The following is a 12,978-nucleotide window of genomic DNA, read 5'->3' as shown; positions in this document are numbered from 1 at the left end:
TCATAAAACTTCCTTATCATTTGATGCCTGTGTTTCCTGCTAGTTTGCAACACAATACATTAGTCTTCTGTAGGAAGAGACTATGATTCATTCAGTCTATGAGATGGATTTTTTTTTTTGTATCTGCACCTGACTGCAATTTTTATATCCATAAAACTAATGAGAACATACACTTATCCTAAAACACAGCTGAGGCTTGTCAAGTCCTTAAAAAAAAATAGGTGTCCCCTACCTTAGGCCAAAATAAAGTCGTCTTTTCCCCCTCAGTGTTAATCTTTAAGGTTGGTCAGGAGTGTGTTACACAGGAGGGAACTGAAATCTCTGCTAGTGCTGAAGCAAAGGCAATTGTAGTTTGAGGTTTTAGGACTACTCTTCCATCTTGCAGACTAAAAAGGTTAAGGTGTGTTCCTACATAAGCACCTAGACACAGAAGTCACTTGGGCGCTTTGTAGGTGGGGAAATTATGCTATTCTAGCTGAGGTTTCTCTTGGTGTAGGCTGTCCTGTTACAAAGGTGATATACCAGACTGGCTTATCTCTTTGGATTAGACCTGGAAGTAAATCACTGCAGAGAAACATGTTCCCATCTTGGAGGTTGTTCAGGATTTTTTCTCTCTCTTTTACTGTAAGTGATTTTCTCCTGGGCAAAATTTAGTAGTTGTGTTTAATGTTTGTTCATTCACAATATAGGCAGCACTGATGTAGTTGTGATGCTTTACACTGGAAAACCTTGTTGCTTAGCACCTAGCCAGATATTAGTTGTTTGGACTGATGTTTTCTATTAACTGTTTGGTCTGCCCCATGCTCAACTTTTGGGGGAATATTTCAGCAAAAAGGGGTTCGGTCACTTCATTTGTTTGACCAATGATAAAGGTTCCTAAAACTGTTTAGCTGAAAAGGTCTAATGCTGCTCTGTGTTGGAGCAGGGATTTAAAACTTGGTAAGAGGGTTGCCTTAGTGTCAAGGATGTGACTTTTACTCTCCCCACAGAAACAAATACTATAAATTTGGCCAACGTTGCAGGTTTTAATGAATATCTCAATTTGCCCACATTCAGTAGAGGTTTGTTAGTTGGCAGCTACATTTTTTTTGAAGATTTCATCTCACTGGGCATGCTCCAGTTCAGGAATGCAGGGCGTTGCGGCTGGATTTTCTGAGAGTATCTGTTCTTAGAAGCCAGGGGCCACTATAATATTCATGCAAAGAAACTGATAGCTGAGAGAGACTTTCTGGGCTCTGGGTGCTCCTCCTGCTTTTGCCCAGACAGTGGATAGGGAAGGAACTGCTTTATTGAGAGGGGGATGAAGAGCAGATGAGGTGGGGTTAGAAACAGAGTTGGGGCAAGTTGTAAGGGACAAGAAGGACTTGAATTTGGGAAGGATATGCAGAGGGTTTGTGCCCTGGAGAGCACAGTCTTCTCCAGAACTCCAGATTCCCATGTCTTGCCCTTCTCCTGCTCTTAGCAAGTGTCTGTGAAACTCAATGGCAAGGTGCATCAGCCTCTATGTCTAGTGTTGGTCTACGGAGAGGATGACACCCTGCTATTGCCACCACTTACTAAGTTAGGTCAAGTGGCAGAAATCTACACTGGAGCTAAAAGTTCAAACCCCGCTCCTGATCCATATGGAGGTCTGTGATTCATATGAGAGAATTTGTCTTTCACTGGCTTTGTTGTAGCGCAGGAATCGTACTCGTGAAGTCTACTCTGAAAGCATTTTCTTAAGGTTTCAAATAGAACGTTAGGAACAGAAGGCGTCATACTCCCGTATAAATGCATGGGGCACCCACACCTTGAATCCTGTGCATGGTTCTGGTTCTCCCACCTTAACAGGATGCAAAAAGGTACAGGGAGTGGCAACCAGCATGGTCAGTGACACGGAGAAGCTTCTGCATGAGGAGAGATTAGGATTTTTCATCTTAGAAAAGCGACAACTCAGGTGTGGGGGGAGAATATGATAGAAGTCTAAAAATAATAAGTGGTCTGGAAACTATGCAAGTTTAAAACAAACAAAAGGAAGCTCTTCTGTCCACAGCATTCAATTAATTTACGGACCAAGTTACCACAATATTTTATGGTGATTTAACCAGGTTCGAAGGGGACTGGATAAATTCATGAAGGATAAGTCCATGGTTAGGGGTTGCAACCTTCACTTTAGAACTTCCTAGATCTCTCAGTGCTGGAAGCTGTAGGGGAAGAGAGACTAGGGATGGATTAGTTTGGATGTGTCTTACTTAAATATTCTTCCCTTAACATCCTCTCTGTCACTATGATGTACAAGCTACTGGGCTAGACAGACCTGGGTCTGACCAGTGTGGTACTCCATACATTTGTAAGTCAAACACTTAAATAATTAGGGAGTGATCATTTGTGCTTTCTTAAGTTGGCCCCTTTTTTCACAGGAAAGACTCTTTAACTACACGATCTCATTCTGTTTCTCCCCACAGGGTCCTAGTGGCATTCATCATGGAGGGTGGACAGGACTCAGTTCATACAGTAAAGAAGGCTGTGGCATCATTTGTTGCAGAATTCGGAAGGTAAGTGGTGAATGCGATGTGGGATTGGAAAGACAGAAAAGAAAGCCCTGAAAGAAAGCAGCTGAGCACCAACATGAACAAGTTCTTGTGCATTGCTAAATGAGTCCCACAAGTCATACTTTTCACAGGGCTTGTTGTGCACTCCTCGTTTTCTGAACGCTTGATGTGGGACCCTGTGTTCTGGCCGCAGAAATGTTGCATGCTCACAGCTGCATTCAATAGGCAAGAAACATATCAATTTCTATATAATGTCGAATACTCTGGGGAAAAAATAAGGTCCTGAGTATTTCAATGTGTGCACTCAAAATCTGTGGGAACTCTGTGCCTCAGTTCCCCATTTGTAAAATGAGTATGTTAATAAAACCTCCCCTCGCAGGGTAAATGATGAGACTGAATGACTGTTTATACAGCAGTGAGATGTTACAGTGATGAACCCCCTGTGATGAAAAGTTCAGGAGGAAAATAATCCGTCTGCCTTTAAAGAAGGGGTGGAATAGTGATATAAAAAAGACACAAGACTTTGTTTGAACAGTCAGGTTAATACAAAATATAGAATACCTGGTCATTCAGTGAGCACCTGTACATCTTGCATTTGAATAAGACATGAGTCCTATGGAAAACAATGGTATGTGAACATGTAATGAAAGACTATCATCATGCATCTGCCTAGGGAGCTGGGTTAAAACTTGTACAGACAGTGATCCTGGCACTTTCTAATTTTTGAGTGCTTGTATTTGCATCTTCAATATTCTCTTAGCATATGGTTTGTGCCTAATATGAAATTGGGTTTTTAAGCTGTCTTGCTGAATCATGCTGACATCAGAGTTGGAAACATGAATATCTGACACTGGAAAAATATCCAAGGGCCAATTCAGTGTGCTCTGTCTTTCTACTTTCATCTCGTATAAAGAGAAACTGCATAAGAGAATTAATTATTTTAATGCTGTACTATGAATATTGTGATGCTTGTTAGCTAGCTAACCTCAGTTAAAATTTGCAACTTCTAAGAGTTTGCTTAATTATACCGTACAACAGCAAAATATGTATTTATCATCACTACTTTCTTCACATAAATGAGTATAGTTTACATACGTAATGCCTACAACATGAATGCACTTGTCTGAGAGCTTTCCCATCCCTTATTTCACTGACAGCCGTTGAGATAAATTCTTCTGAAATGACAGAATCCCTAGAGTACATGTGAACCGATGAGGTATGGCACCCGCTCGTCCTGTTACATGAATAAACCTGCTAAATCATCCCCCTGCACCATGTTAGTCATTGTTACTTATGCAGTTGGACTGTTTTCATGCAGTTTCACATCCTGTTGCTAGTAATCGGAGTGCTATGTCTTATTTCTTATACCTGATGGACTCTAAAGGGAAGCAGGCCATAGATGGGACGTTGAGGTTTCCTGTGAAAATGAAACCAAGATTTTCTATACAAGAATAAGTTATTTAAATATCTTTGCAGATGTCTCCAGATGAACCTGGCTTTGTGACTTTTGCAAATATTTAGGTGTCAATATTCAGAGGCTAATATTAATAGGGATACGTACACCAAGAGCAGCTAGGAAAGGTGACAGACAAAATATAGTTACTATAGAATAGGCAACTAGGATCTCTTCATATTACAGATCAGATGGAAGGAAAATTACAGCTGTAGGAAAGACATGTTTATATTCTTTTAAATGTTAAAAGAACAATTAGAGAATGTTAAAGCTCACACAGGAGGTACTTGAGTATCCACTTTTTAAGATAGGAGGGAAAGAGGAGTTGTTGCATGTCTACCGCTCTCGAGATGTGGGAATAACTGGATGCTTAACTAGGTGATAGTTGCTCATGCCCCTATGAGACTAGCCCTTTTGGACTTTGGAGTAAACTTTACTCACTGCGTATTAGTTGGGAACCTACGAGTTCCTCCAGCTGGTTTCAGAGACGTGTGGTGATCTCTTCTTCTTCATGACACATGTGGGTATTTTGCTTACAGTCCATTTCCTCTGTTGTGGGGCTTGGTGGGCTGAACTAGTTCCTTTACCAGGGCAGCTGTTCTGAAATCTATGATGGCAAAATGTCAACCTCATCCTTTGCATTTTTGTAAGCAGGTCCCAGTGCTTCATTTGATCCACCTGATCTTCAAGCTTTGGAGCTAGATCCAAACTTCTTCAAAGCTTTCGGGCCATTGTAGGATCCAGGGTTTTGTTTGGATCATTGTTCAGTTTAGTTATATGGTCAGAATTAGACTCGCACTTCTGGTAAATTTGGAGATGTTTGAGTGTGTCTGAGTTTTCCTCTCCGCTCGTCTCTGCTACTCATGTTCTGTGCTAAGATGATGTGAGAGAAGGCTGACCGTTTATCAAATGACCTTTGCAGTGTAATTAAAGCTAATTATATTCTGTTGATTTTTTCCCCCTCCAAACATTAAATGGCTCCACTGACAAGATGGAACAGAATTATTGAGTTTTATGGTAAGCAAAATGCTGCCCCAGTCCTCTGTACACACCAGCTAGTGGTACCCTCTGCCTCTCAGCTGTTTCTACACATATGGCCTTCATTTTGTTAGCATCCAAGACTCCTATATAAAGGAGTTAAAGCTCCACTTGCTAGGGATTTCAAGTCACCACTGTGCTTTTTTGCACAAAGCAGCCAGGCATACCCATATTGTACATATTTCTCAGATACAGACTGCTTTTGTACAGATTTTTAGTTGTGCACCAGATCAGTCACACAGCGCATCTCCAAGGGAGAAGCCTGGGCAGCAGTGCATCTATTGAGTGCCTATCTTGTTACTGTAGGTAGCATTATTTGATGTATTTTTTTAATTATGTAATGTGCTCAGATCAGTTTGTGACAGGGACATAATGAATTGCTGCATACAAAATGATGGACCTGACAATTACCAACCCATGAGGTATGCTGCATCTGAGGCTTATCTTCCAGACTGCTCCTTTCAGCACTGGGATTCGGGACTTGCTTGTTGGGCAAATCACTGTCAGGATCCAAACTGCTTCAGAGTTTGGAGCCATTGAGATTGAGGGATTTGTTTAGAGCCAATCATGCAGATATCTCACTTGTCTAACAAACGCTGATCCCCCATGAAACTACTTTTACTCTGAAATGTAGCATGGCTGGTGTGTAAAATAGCCCACTGCTGCCTGAGGTATTAATTTTATATAGCTAGATATGACTAATAAGGGAATTGTTGTTTCCTTCAGTGTATGTGGATACCCAATTTGTTCTGCTAAGGGGAACAAAGCTAGAGGAGGATGTGTTATCCAGGTAACAACCAAATCCCTGGAGTGAGTCATGAAGCCAATATGTTGAGCTTTACAAGGAGATAAAATGGCAGCAAAAGTCAAACTTCAGCTCTCAGCTGGAGAGATTTCCAGGAAGCGATGCCTGGTGTTGGATTTCCGCCCCCTCTCCAAGTTGAGAGAGCATCTCGAATGAGGGATTTGTGGGGGGCCATTTTAGTATGAAAACGTAGGGAAAATGAGAAAGTTGCTGCCTTATAAATCAGAAGGGATGTGGAGCTGAAGAAGTGCCTGTTTGCATTTCTGCCCAGCTGAGTTTTCTTAGGATTGCTTTGTTATTGGTCTAGACACCCTGCAGATCTCATTGCTGCTTTAGATGGTGTGACCCAAATATAATCAGCATTATAGGAGTAGGGAGGGGAAACACATGAGCACAAGGGAAGGAAAGATGTTGAATTATGAAACATCAACTAGCAATCCCTGGTACTAGTGACAGTATCTAATTTGACCTTCTGGAGAATGGGTGTCTCCTCTGGAGCCAGAGAACACAGGTCCAGCTGTGATGATATCCAGCTGCCCTCCTAAATTAAACCTAATCTTTGCTTGCACTATCTTTTTAAAAAGTAAATAAGACTACAGGGTGATACTCTTATTTTTTTTTGTTTTGTTTCCATCCTGTGTCCCGAGTTCTTCACTCTGTTCCACCCCTGCCGACAACTACCTTACAAACAGATGGTGTCTCTTCTCAGATCACCCAGAGACAGAGCCATTGTCATGAAATCCTGGTTTAAAGTGACTAAAATATCATCAGATCAACTGCTTTCTATAAGGATTTTTGACATCTTGGAGTGAAATCCTTCAAGAGTTCAGGTGCATTCATCGTAAAGTAATTGAATTGAGAACCACTTTGAATGGGTTTAGAGTTATGTGCTCTCTGTGACAAGAGCATCTGGCTGTCAATTATGACTATCATACGCTGTACAAACATGGGTGATTTTCATAAATAACTCCAGAAGAGAGAGATATCTAGTAACAATTTCATAGGAAGGTAATCTCCATTTACAAGGTAATGAAGTATTCTCTGAAGGTATTGGTGGTGTGCTTGATGAGATTGGATGCAAGCCTCCTAAAATAATTCACCAGTCCTACCTCAAAGTAATGGCTGGAATTGAAGGAAAAACTTTGTTTTTTAATTGCATATCAATATCCTTCTTGTCATTGAAAGAGGCATAAAAGATAAAATATAAATTAATTAAAAAGAAGAGAATTAGGCATAATTTGCATAGGAATGAAATGGGACGCATGGCAGGAAGAAATGAATTGTATTTGCCCAAGTTCATGTTGCAAAAATATACTGAGCTTAGAAAACTCTTTGTGCTCATCACACAAGAAACAGAAATGTCTGTTTGAGTTCTCTCTGCCCCTGTGTCTGAACCTCTGTAACTACATAATGTTTTTCACCCTGCTGCAGGCCACGAGTGAAAATTCACTGAGCAAGAGTAGAGCAGCTGAGTCAAAAAGGCTCGACTAGATTTCTGTATTTCTAAAGCAATTTCTGTAACTAAGGGTTTCTGCCTATTTAAAGGCTCTTTCAGTGGTAACCTGCTCTCCAGATATAGTTTTGCATTCATTTCTATTGCATACTTCCCTTTCTCTGTGTAATTTGCCATTAAACAAAGCTTTGATCTGAGAGAACGACAGAACAATAGGCAGGTGGGTCAGGTACCCCCACTGGGCACGTCCACACATGCAAGCACATGTGCTTGCAGCAGCTCAGATAAAAGCGGTGCAAACTTGAGCCGGGGCTTTTCGCTTCAGCGCACGTGCTCGGACATGTACTTTGTTGTGGAGCAAACTGTGCCACTTGGGAAAAAATAACCCTTCCTGGCTCCTCCCAGATCTGCAGCCGGGGGACCTAGAGCCTGGGTCCAGCACCTGTGCTGTCCCCAGCAGTATAAAAAGCTGCCCTGTCCTGGCCCCATCCATGCAAAAAGCTGCCCTGGCAAGTACCTCAGGGCTACTTGCTCTCCGGAGCTTCTGGGGCCCGGCCACTTGGTACATGGGGACACTACCCCTTGTGCCGGCTGGACTACTGCAGCATCCCAAATCTATTTTTAAAAATTCCCCAAAATCCATGTTCTTCCACAGTTAAAACAAAAAGCCACTCTACACATGCGCGCACACACATATCTAGAGAGACAGCGATTAGTTGGGTAATGCTTTATTGGTATATTTACAATGTTAAAGCAATTTGGAAGCCTACCAGTGTCTCTATCATCATGACAAAATACATTCTACATACCTATATGTGTCAATGTGTGCTCTTTGTTTTCTTCAAGCGTGATGGGGGGGATGTGTTTGCAGGAAGGGGGTGGGAAGGGGTGTGGGAGAAGGCGGGCTCCCACCTCTGCCTCACTGTGCCTGCGGTGGGGTGAGGACCTGGGCCAGCCGCACGTGGCTCTCTAATCTGGCTTTGCACTGGAGTGGGTCACATAGCTCCAGGAGGCGCGGCTCCTGTGCGCACCTCCTGGAGCCATGCAACCTGCTTCGGTGCAAAACCGGACTAGCGAGCCACACCGATCTGGGCCAGGTCCTCATCCCCCGCAGCCCCAGGGACATCACCCTGCCACCCCTCACTCACCCACACCCATGAACTCCCCCTCCACTTACCTTGGACAGCGCTGGGGGGCCAGGGGCAGCAGGGCTGAAACCAGAGTGTCTCTTTGGGAGGACGGACTCCCTGCTGGCCCAGTGGTATTTCTAGACTCCTGGATATCCAGGGGTCTAATTTTCTCCCTGCACTGAAAACTTGCAATGCAGGGAACATTTTTTTGTTCCTGCACGTGCCTGTTGCCCTGCCTCAAAGGGGTTTGAGGTGGGGCAAGAGGCACGTGCGCACTAAGTGCTCTGGAGAGAGGCTAATCTTGGTGGGGAAACAAGATCAGAATCCATGGGTAAGGTTCCAGTTTGGGCCTTTTCTAATAAAGTAGAATAAACCTTTTGGGAGTCTTTTACAAGCATGCTACCTTGTGTATGCATCTACACATCCAAGTTTTGTCCAAACTTGTAAGCAGAAGTATATTGAGAGGGGCTCTTTGTTTGGACGGCCTATGGCATAAGAACAGCATGTACTAAAACGACCATACAAAAGAGCCTTATTTTTACAAGATGGAAGTCTGTATTCTAGATCAAAGGATTTTAAGCCCCAAATCCAAACTTTGACAGGCTTTTTTGATGTGGGAAAGCTTGGTGAGAATACAGGAGTGGGGCTCACAAAGTGATATTCAGTCCTTGGCTCTGTCAGTGATTTTCTATGGGACCTTGGATGGGTCACTTGCTGTTTCTGTGGCTGTTTCACCACCTGTAAAATGGGAATGATTTTGACCTCCAATTGGGTGTAAGACTTAATTCATGAATGTTCTTAGTATATTTTGAACTTCTTGTGTCTCCTAAACTATGAAGGGACTAGAGCTGTGCAGAACTGGATCTGATTCGCAGTGAATATTTCTTTTGGTTTTAAATTCCCTTGCAATTGGCTCAGGGTCTCCCTCCGCCCCCCACCTCCCCCCCCCCCCCCCCCGAGGCTATTTGGGATTCAACTGTACCAGTGTAGTTAACCCAGATGGGTACCTTCAGGGTGCTTCGGGGGCTGTAACATTCTAGATTTAATCCAAATCTGTAATCAGGTTTTCTTTCATTCAGTCAGGCCACGTTTGTACACCGGAAATAAAAATGCTGCCTCGTGGCTTTGAGGTTGGCTTCAGAGTGGGTTTAATATTTTTCTTAGTATTTTTTGTCCAAAAAAGTGCTTTTAAACCACAACAGAAAATGAAGCTCAATTTACATGGCTTAACTGAAAATCTGTGGTTAGTAACATTTACCAGAAATGGTTCTGAGAATTCTTTTACATTTCAGATTTTCACTGGGAAAAAACAAAAAATGTTGTTGAATGAAACATTTGTTGGAGAGAGAGCAAAAGGCCAAAACTTTCAGTAGAAAATAAGCATTTTCCACCCACTTCTGTTGTTCAGAAAAGTGGCTCTCTTTTATTACAGTGTTCAGTACAATGTCTTATAATTTAGCTTTATATCTATTGGATATCTATTTTTATCTATATCTATTATATATCTATCTATCTATCTATCTATATATATATATACACCTTTCTATCTATATCTTATTCTCTTTCAGAACATATGTTAATATTCTGCTTTGCAGAAAAATCTTGATAGCTCTTAGCAGTTCCCAAACTAGGGGTTGCAACCCCAAGTGTTGTGACAATAAGCTATTTAACCTCAGCCAACTCTGAGCCAAAACTAATACTAATACTAGTACTAATACTAATACTAGTAATACTAATACTAATTCAAAGTGGGATCCAAGAGCCTCTAATTCCTCTGGCCCTGCAATAACCTCATATAACTGTTACCCCATTGGGCATGTCTATACCTTCATTAATACGCTTTAGGTAATGCACAATATATCTAGTAACTCCGGGCCTTTATACACATGCTCTGGGAGTTGGGGTGGGGCACTTTAATTAGAGTGGCTCAAACAAGCTTTAGATAAAGTGCCCCGCCGCCATTTTTAAGCACAGGAACGCTAATACACAAGACACCGGAGGCTGCTGGAGCGTGGTAATTACCACGTTCCAGTAGACTCGATTAATCAAGTCTCTTCCAACGCACTGCAATTACAGCACATCAGAGCAGCCTCGCTGCTCATGCATGTGTGCCCTGTATTGTGAGGAACTAGAAACATATGCATTTTTGTGATGCTCTAAGAACAATAAAATAGGCTAATGTGCATTAAACCAGGGTAGCTTATATCTGAATGAAGCAGGGGTAAAGAACACCTGTCTAGCTTTCACTTATTGCAGGGTATGCATGGGCACAGGAACAGTTATCACAGAGCAGCTGAGGTGTGATAACAGTTGCCTCCTGTTATTTCCAGGCACATGAAGAGAGGTAAGCATGTGTACTGGATCTCATGACTCCATAGCTGCAAATGGGATCCTGAGTGGAAGAAAGTTTGAGGTTTGCTGTGCTAGGCCACTGTTTTGTGGAGATCATTGGACAATACTGTCTCAGTATTGTCTTGTGTTACCCCAGTTGTCCAATGCTATTAATGTATCCTTCCTCTGTAGACATGAACCTTGACTTCAATCTCTTTAAAAAAGGGTCATCTTAAATTGGAGACATTATAGGTTAGGATGAAGAGAGCTGATGCGAGTGAAACTACTCATTGCAGCTATTAGAAATACCAGGTTTCCTGTTCATTGACAGAAGTTAAGTGATCTGTATGAGCTTGTGGTGACAGGCACCAGTGGTGCCAAAAGGCTGAATTTCCTCTGTATCCAAAGAAGTGATCAGCCTTTCACGTGTTCTGTATTTCTCCCCCATCCCCCATCTCTTTCATAGAAATGGTCAATGTGTGGAAACAGTCACATGGTGCAAAATCGGTTGCTGTGGAGATTATAGTAATTGCTTATAGATTTTTTTTTCAGTGGTGCTCTTCGCTGTAGTCGGAGGTGATGAACAGGATTTAGATATTAGGTGGAGAATGAACAACAGGAACTGATTACTTGGTCACCTGGGAAAATAAATTACTTGGAGGGGTATTAGCTGAGCTATGCACAACCTTTCACCTTTTAGACCTCAGAATGGCTCTAGCTCAGGTGTACTTTAAGTAAAAGTTTACCCTGAGGGCTTTTTAATAGTCCTCATGAAACAAATAGGTGGGTTTCAGTGCCCTTAGCAGCCAGAAGCCTGTATCACAAGCACCCTGTCAGTGATAAGAGACAGCGTTATTGGCAGTGTCAGTCTGAGGACAAAAGAATTGGCAGGCAGACTGGATTACTCAGACAAAGGATGTTTCTGTGTAATATGCTGGCATAGTGCATCTGAACCCCCCGTAGTGCCTGGCCCCAGTTAGTTAACAGCCTTCTACTAAAGCAGAATTATTGGAATTTAGCTGAAATGAAATGGGCTTGTTCTTTTGTTCCTGCTGATCCCACGTTTGCCTTCCCTTGCCAACCATATGTCTAAGTTTTACTGGCAAATGTAAAATATAGGTGCAAGCATGCAGATAAGGAAGTCAAAATGCCTGAATTTTAAGTTCAAGCTAACCAACTTTAATTCAACATGTATCAGACCCAGTATTGTCTACTGTACAAAAACATCGCAGGCGTTACTAGTTTCCACACAGATGAGATTTCAGTTAAATGTAGTGTTTTAAAGACTTTGCCATTTCAGTATCACTTAAGTACAGCCCAAGCTTGACATGTGCACATGCACGCATGCACTTGTGTGCACGTACACACACACGCATGCACGCACGTATTAGCCCCCCCCACACACACACACACTAGCCCCCCAGCCCAGTGCCATGTACTGTTTTAATTGCTTATATTTACAGCTTTTCATTTTTAAGGTACAGTTCAGTGTCACAGAATGAAATAGGAAGACATGGCACATCATGCACTTCTAATGGGTGGCGAAGGCACTAGGAGATCTTTGCAAATTCACAGCTTTGGCTCTCAAGTGAACGAAGAAAAACACGTGTTTCTGTTGATCAGTGTCATGCTCTTGCTACTCATTCCCTGAATGCTGTTTTGTATAAGAATGACATCCCCTTTAAATACATAGCCAGCAGTTTGGTTTTATTGAACGTCTGTCATTCACTATGGAATAAATGAAAGGTTTTGCTTGTACACTTTTATTTTGGAGGCTTCATACAACAGCCTGTCACTTTGCAAAGCAGCTGTGAATTTAATGAGAATACAAATGAAAAGCTGTTGATAATTAGGCTGCTGGGTGTTTGAACATTAGTGTTTTTAATTTAAAAAAAAAAATCAATTAGCTAATCAAAAGAGTGCTATTGAGATGTGCTATTTTTTTCCTAAGCAAGGTGCCAGCTGGGTGACATGATAAATTATAGCTCTGAGTAGGAATCTGATATGATAAAGGACTCATAAGAGTCTTGCTGGGCAATGAAAGGAAGAGGATTTTGACAGACAAGACTGTAGAATGAATCCTGATGTTCATGTACGGTTGCCAAACTGCATGGTCTGTCTTTGGCCTTCAGCAGTTTTAGCTTAAACTCTGCCAACAGCTACGGAGGAACTTTCATAGATTCATAGACTGTAAGGCCGGAAGGGACCTTGGAAGATCATCGGGTCCAGCCCCCTGC

Source organism: Alligator mississippiensis, chromosome 6, assembly GCF_030867095.1.
Source record: "Alligator mississippiensis isolate rAllMis1 chromosome 6, rAllMis1, whole genome shotgun sequence".
Lineage (NCBI taxonomy): Eukaryota > Metazoa > Chordata > Crocodylia > Alligatoridae > Alligator > Alligator mississippiensis.
The sequence above is the reverse complement of the archived record's forward strand: the minus strand, read 5'-3'. Positions refer to the sequence as shown.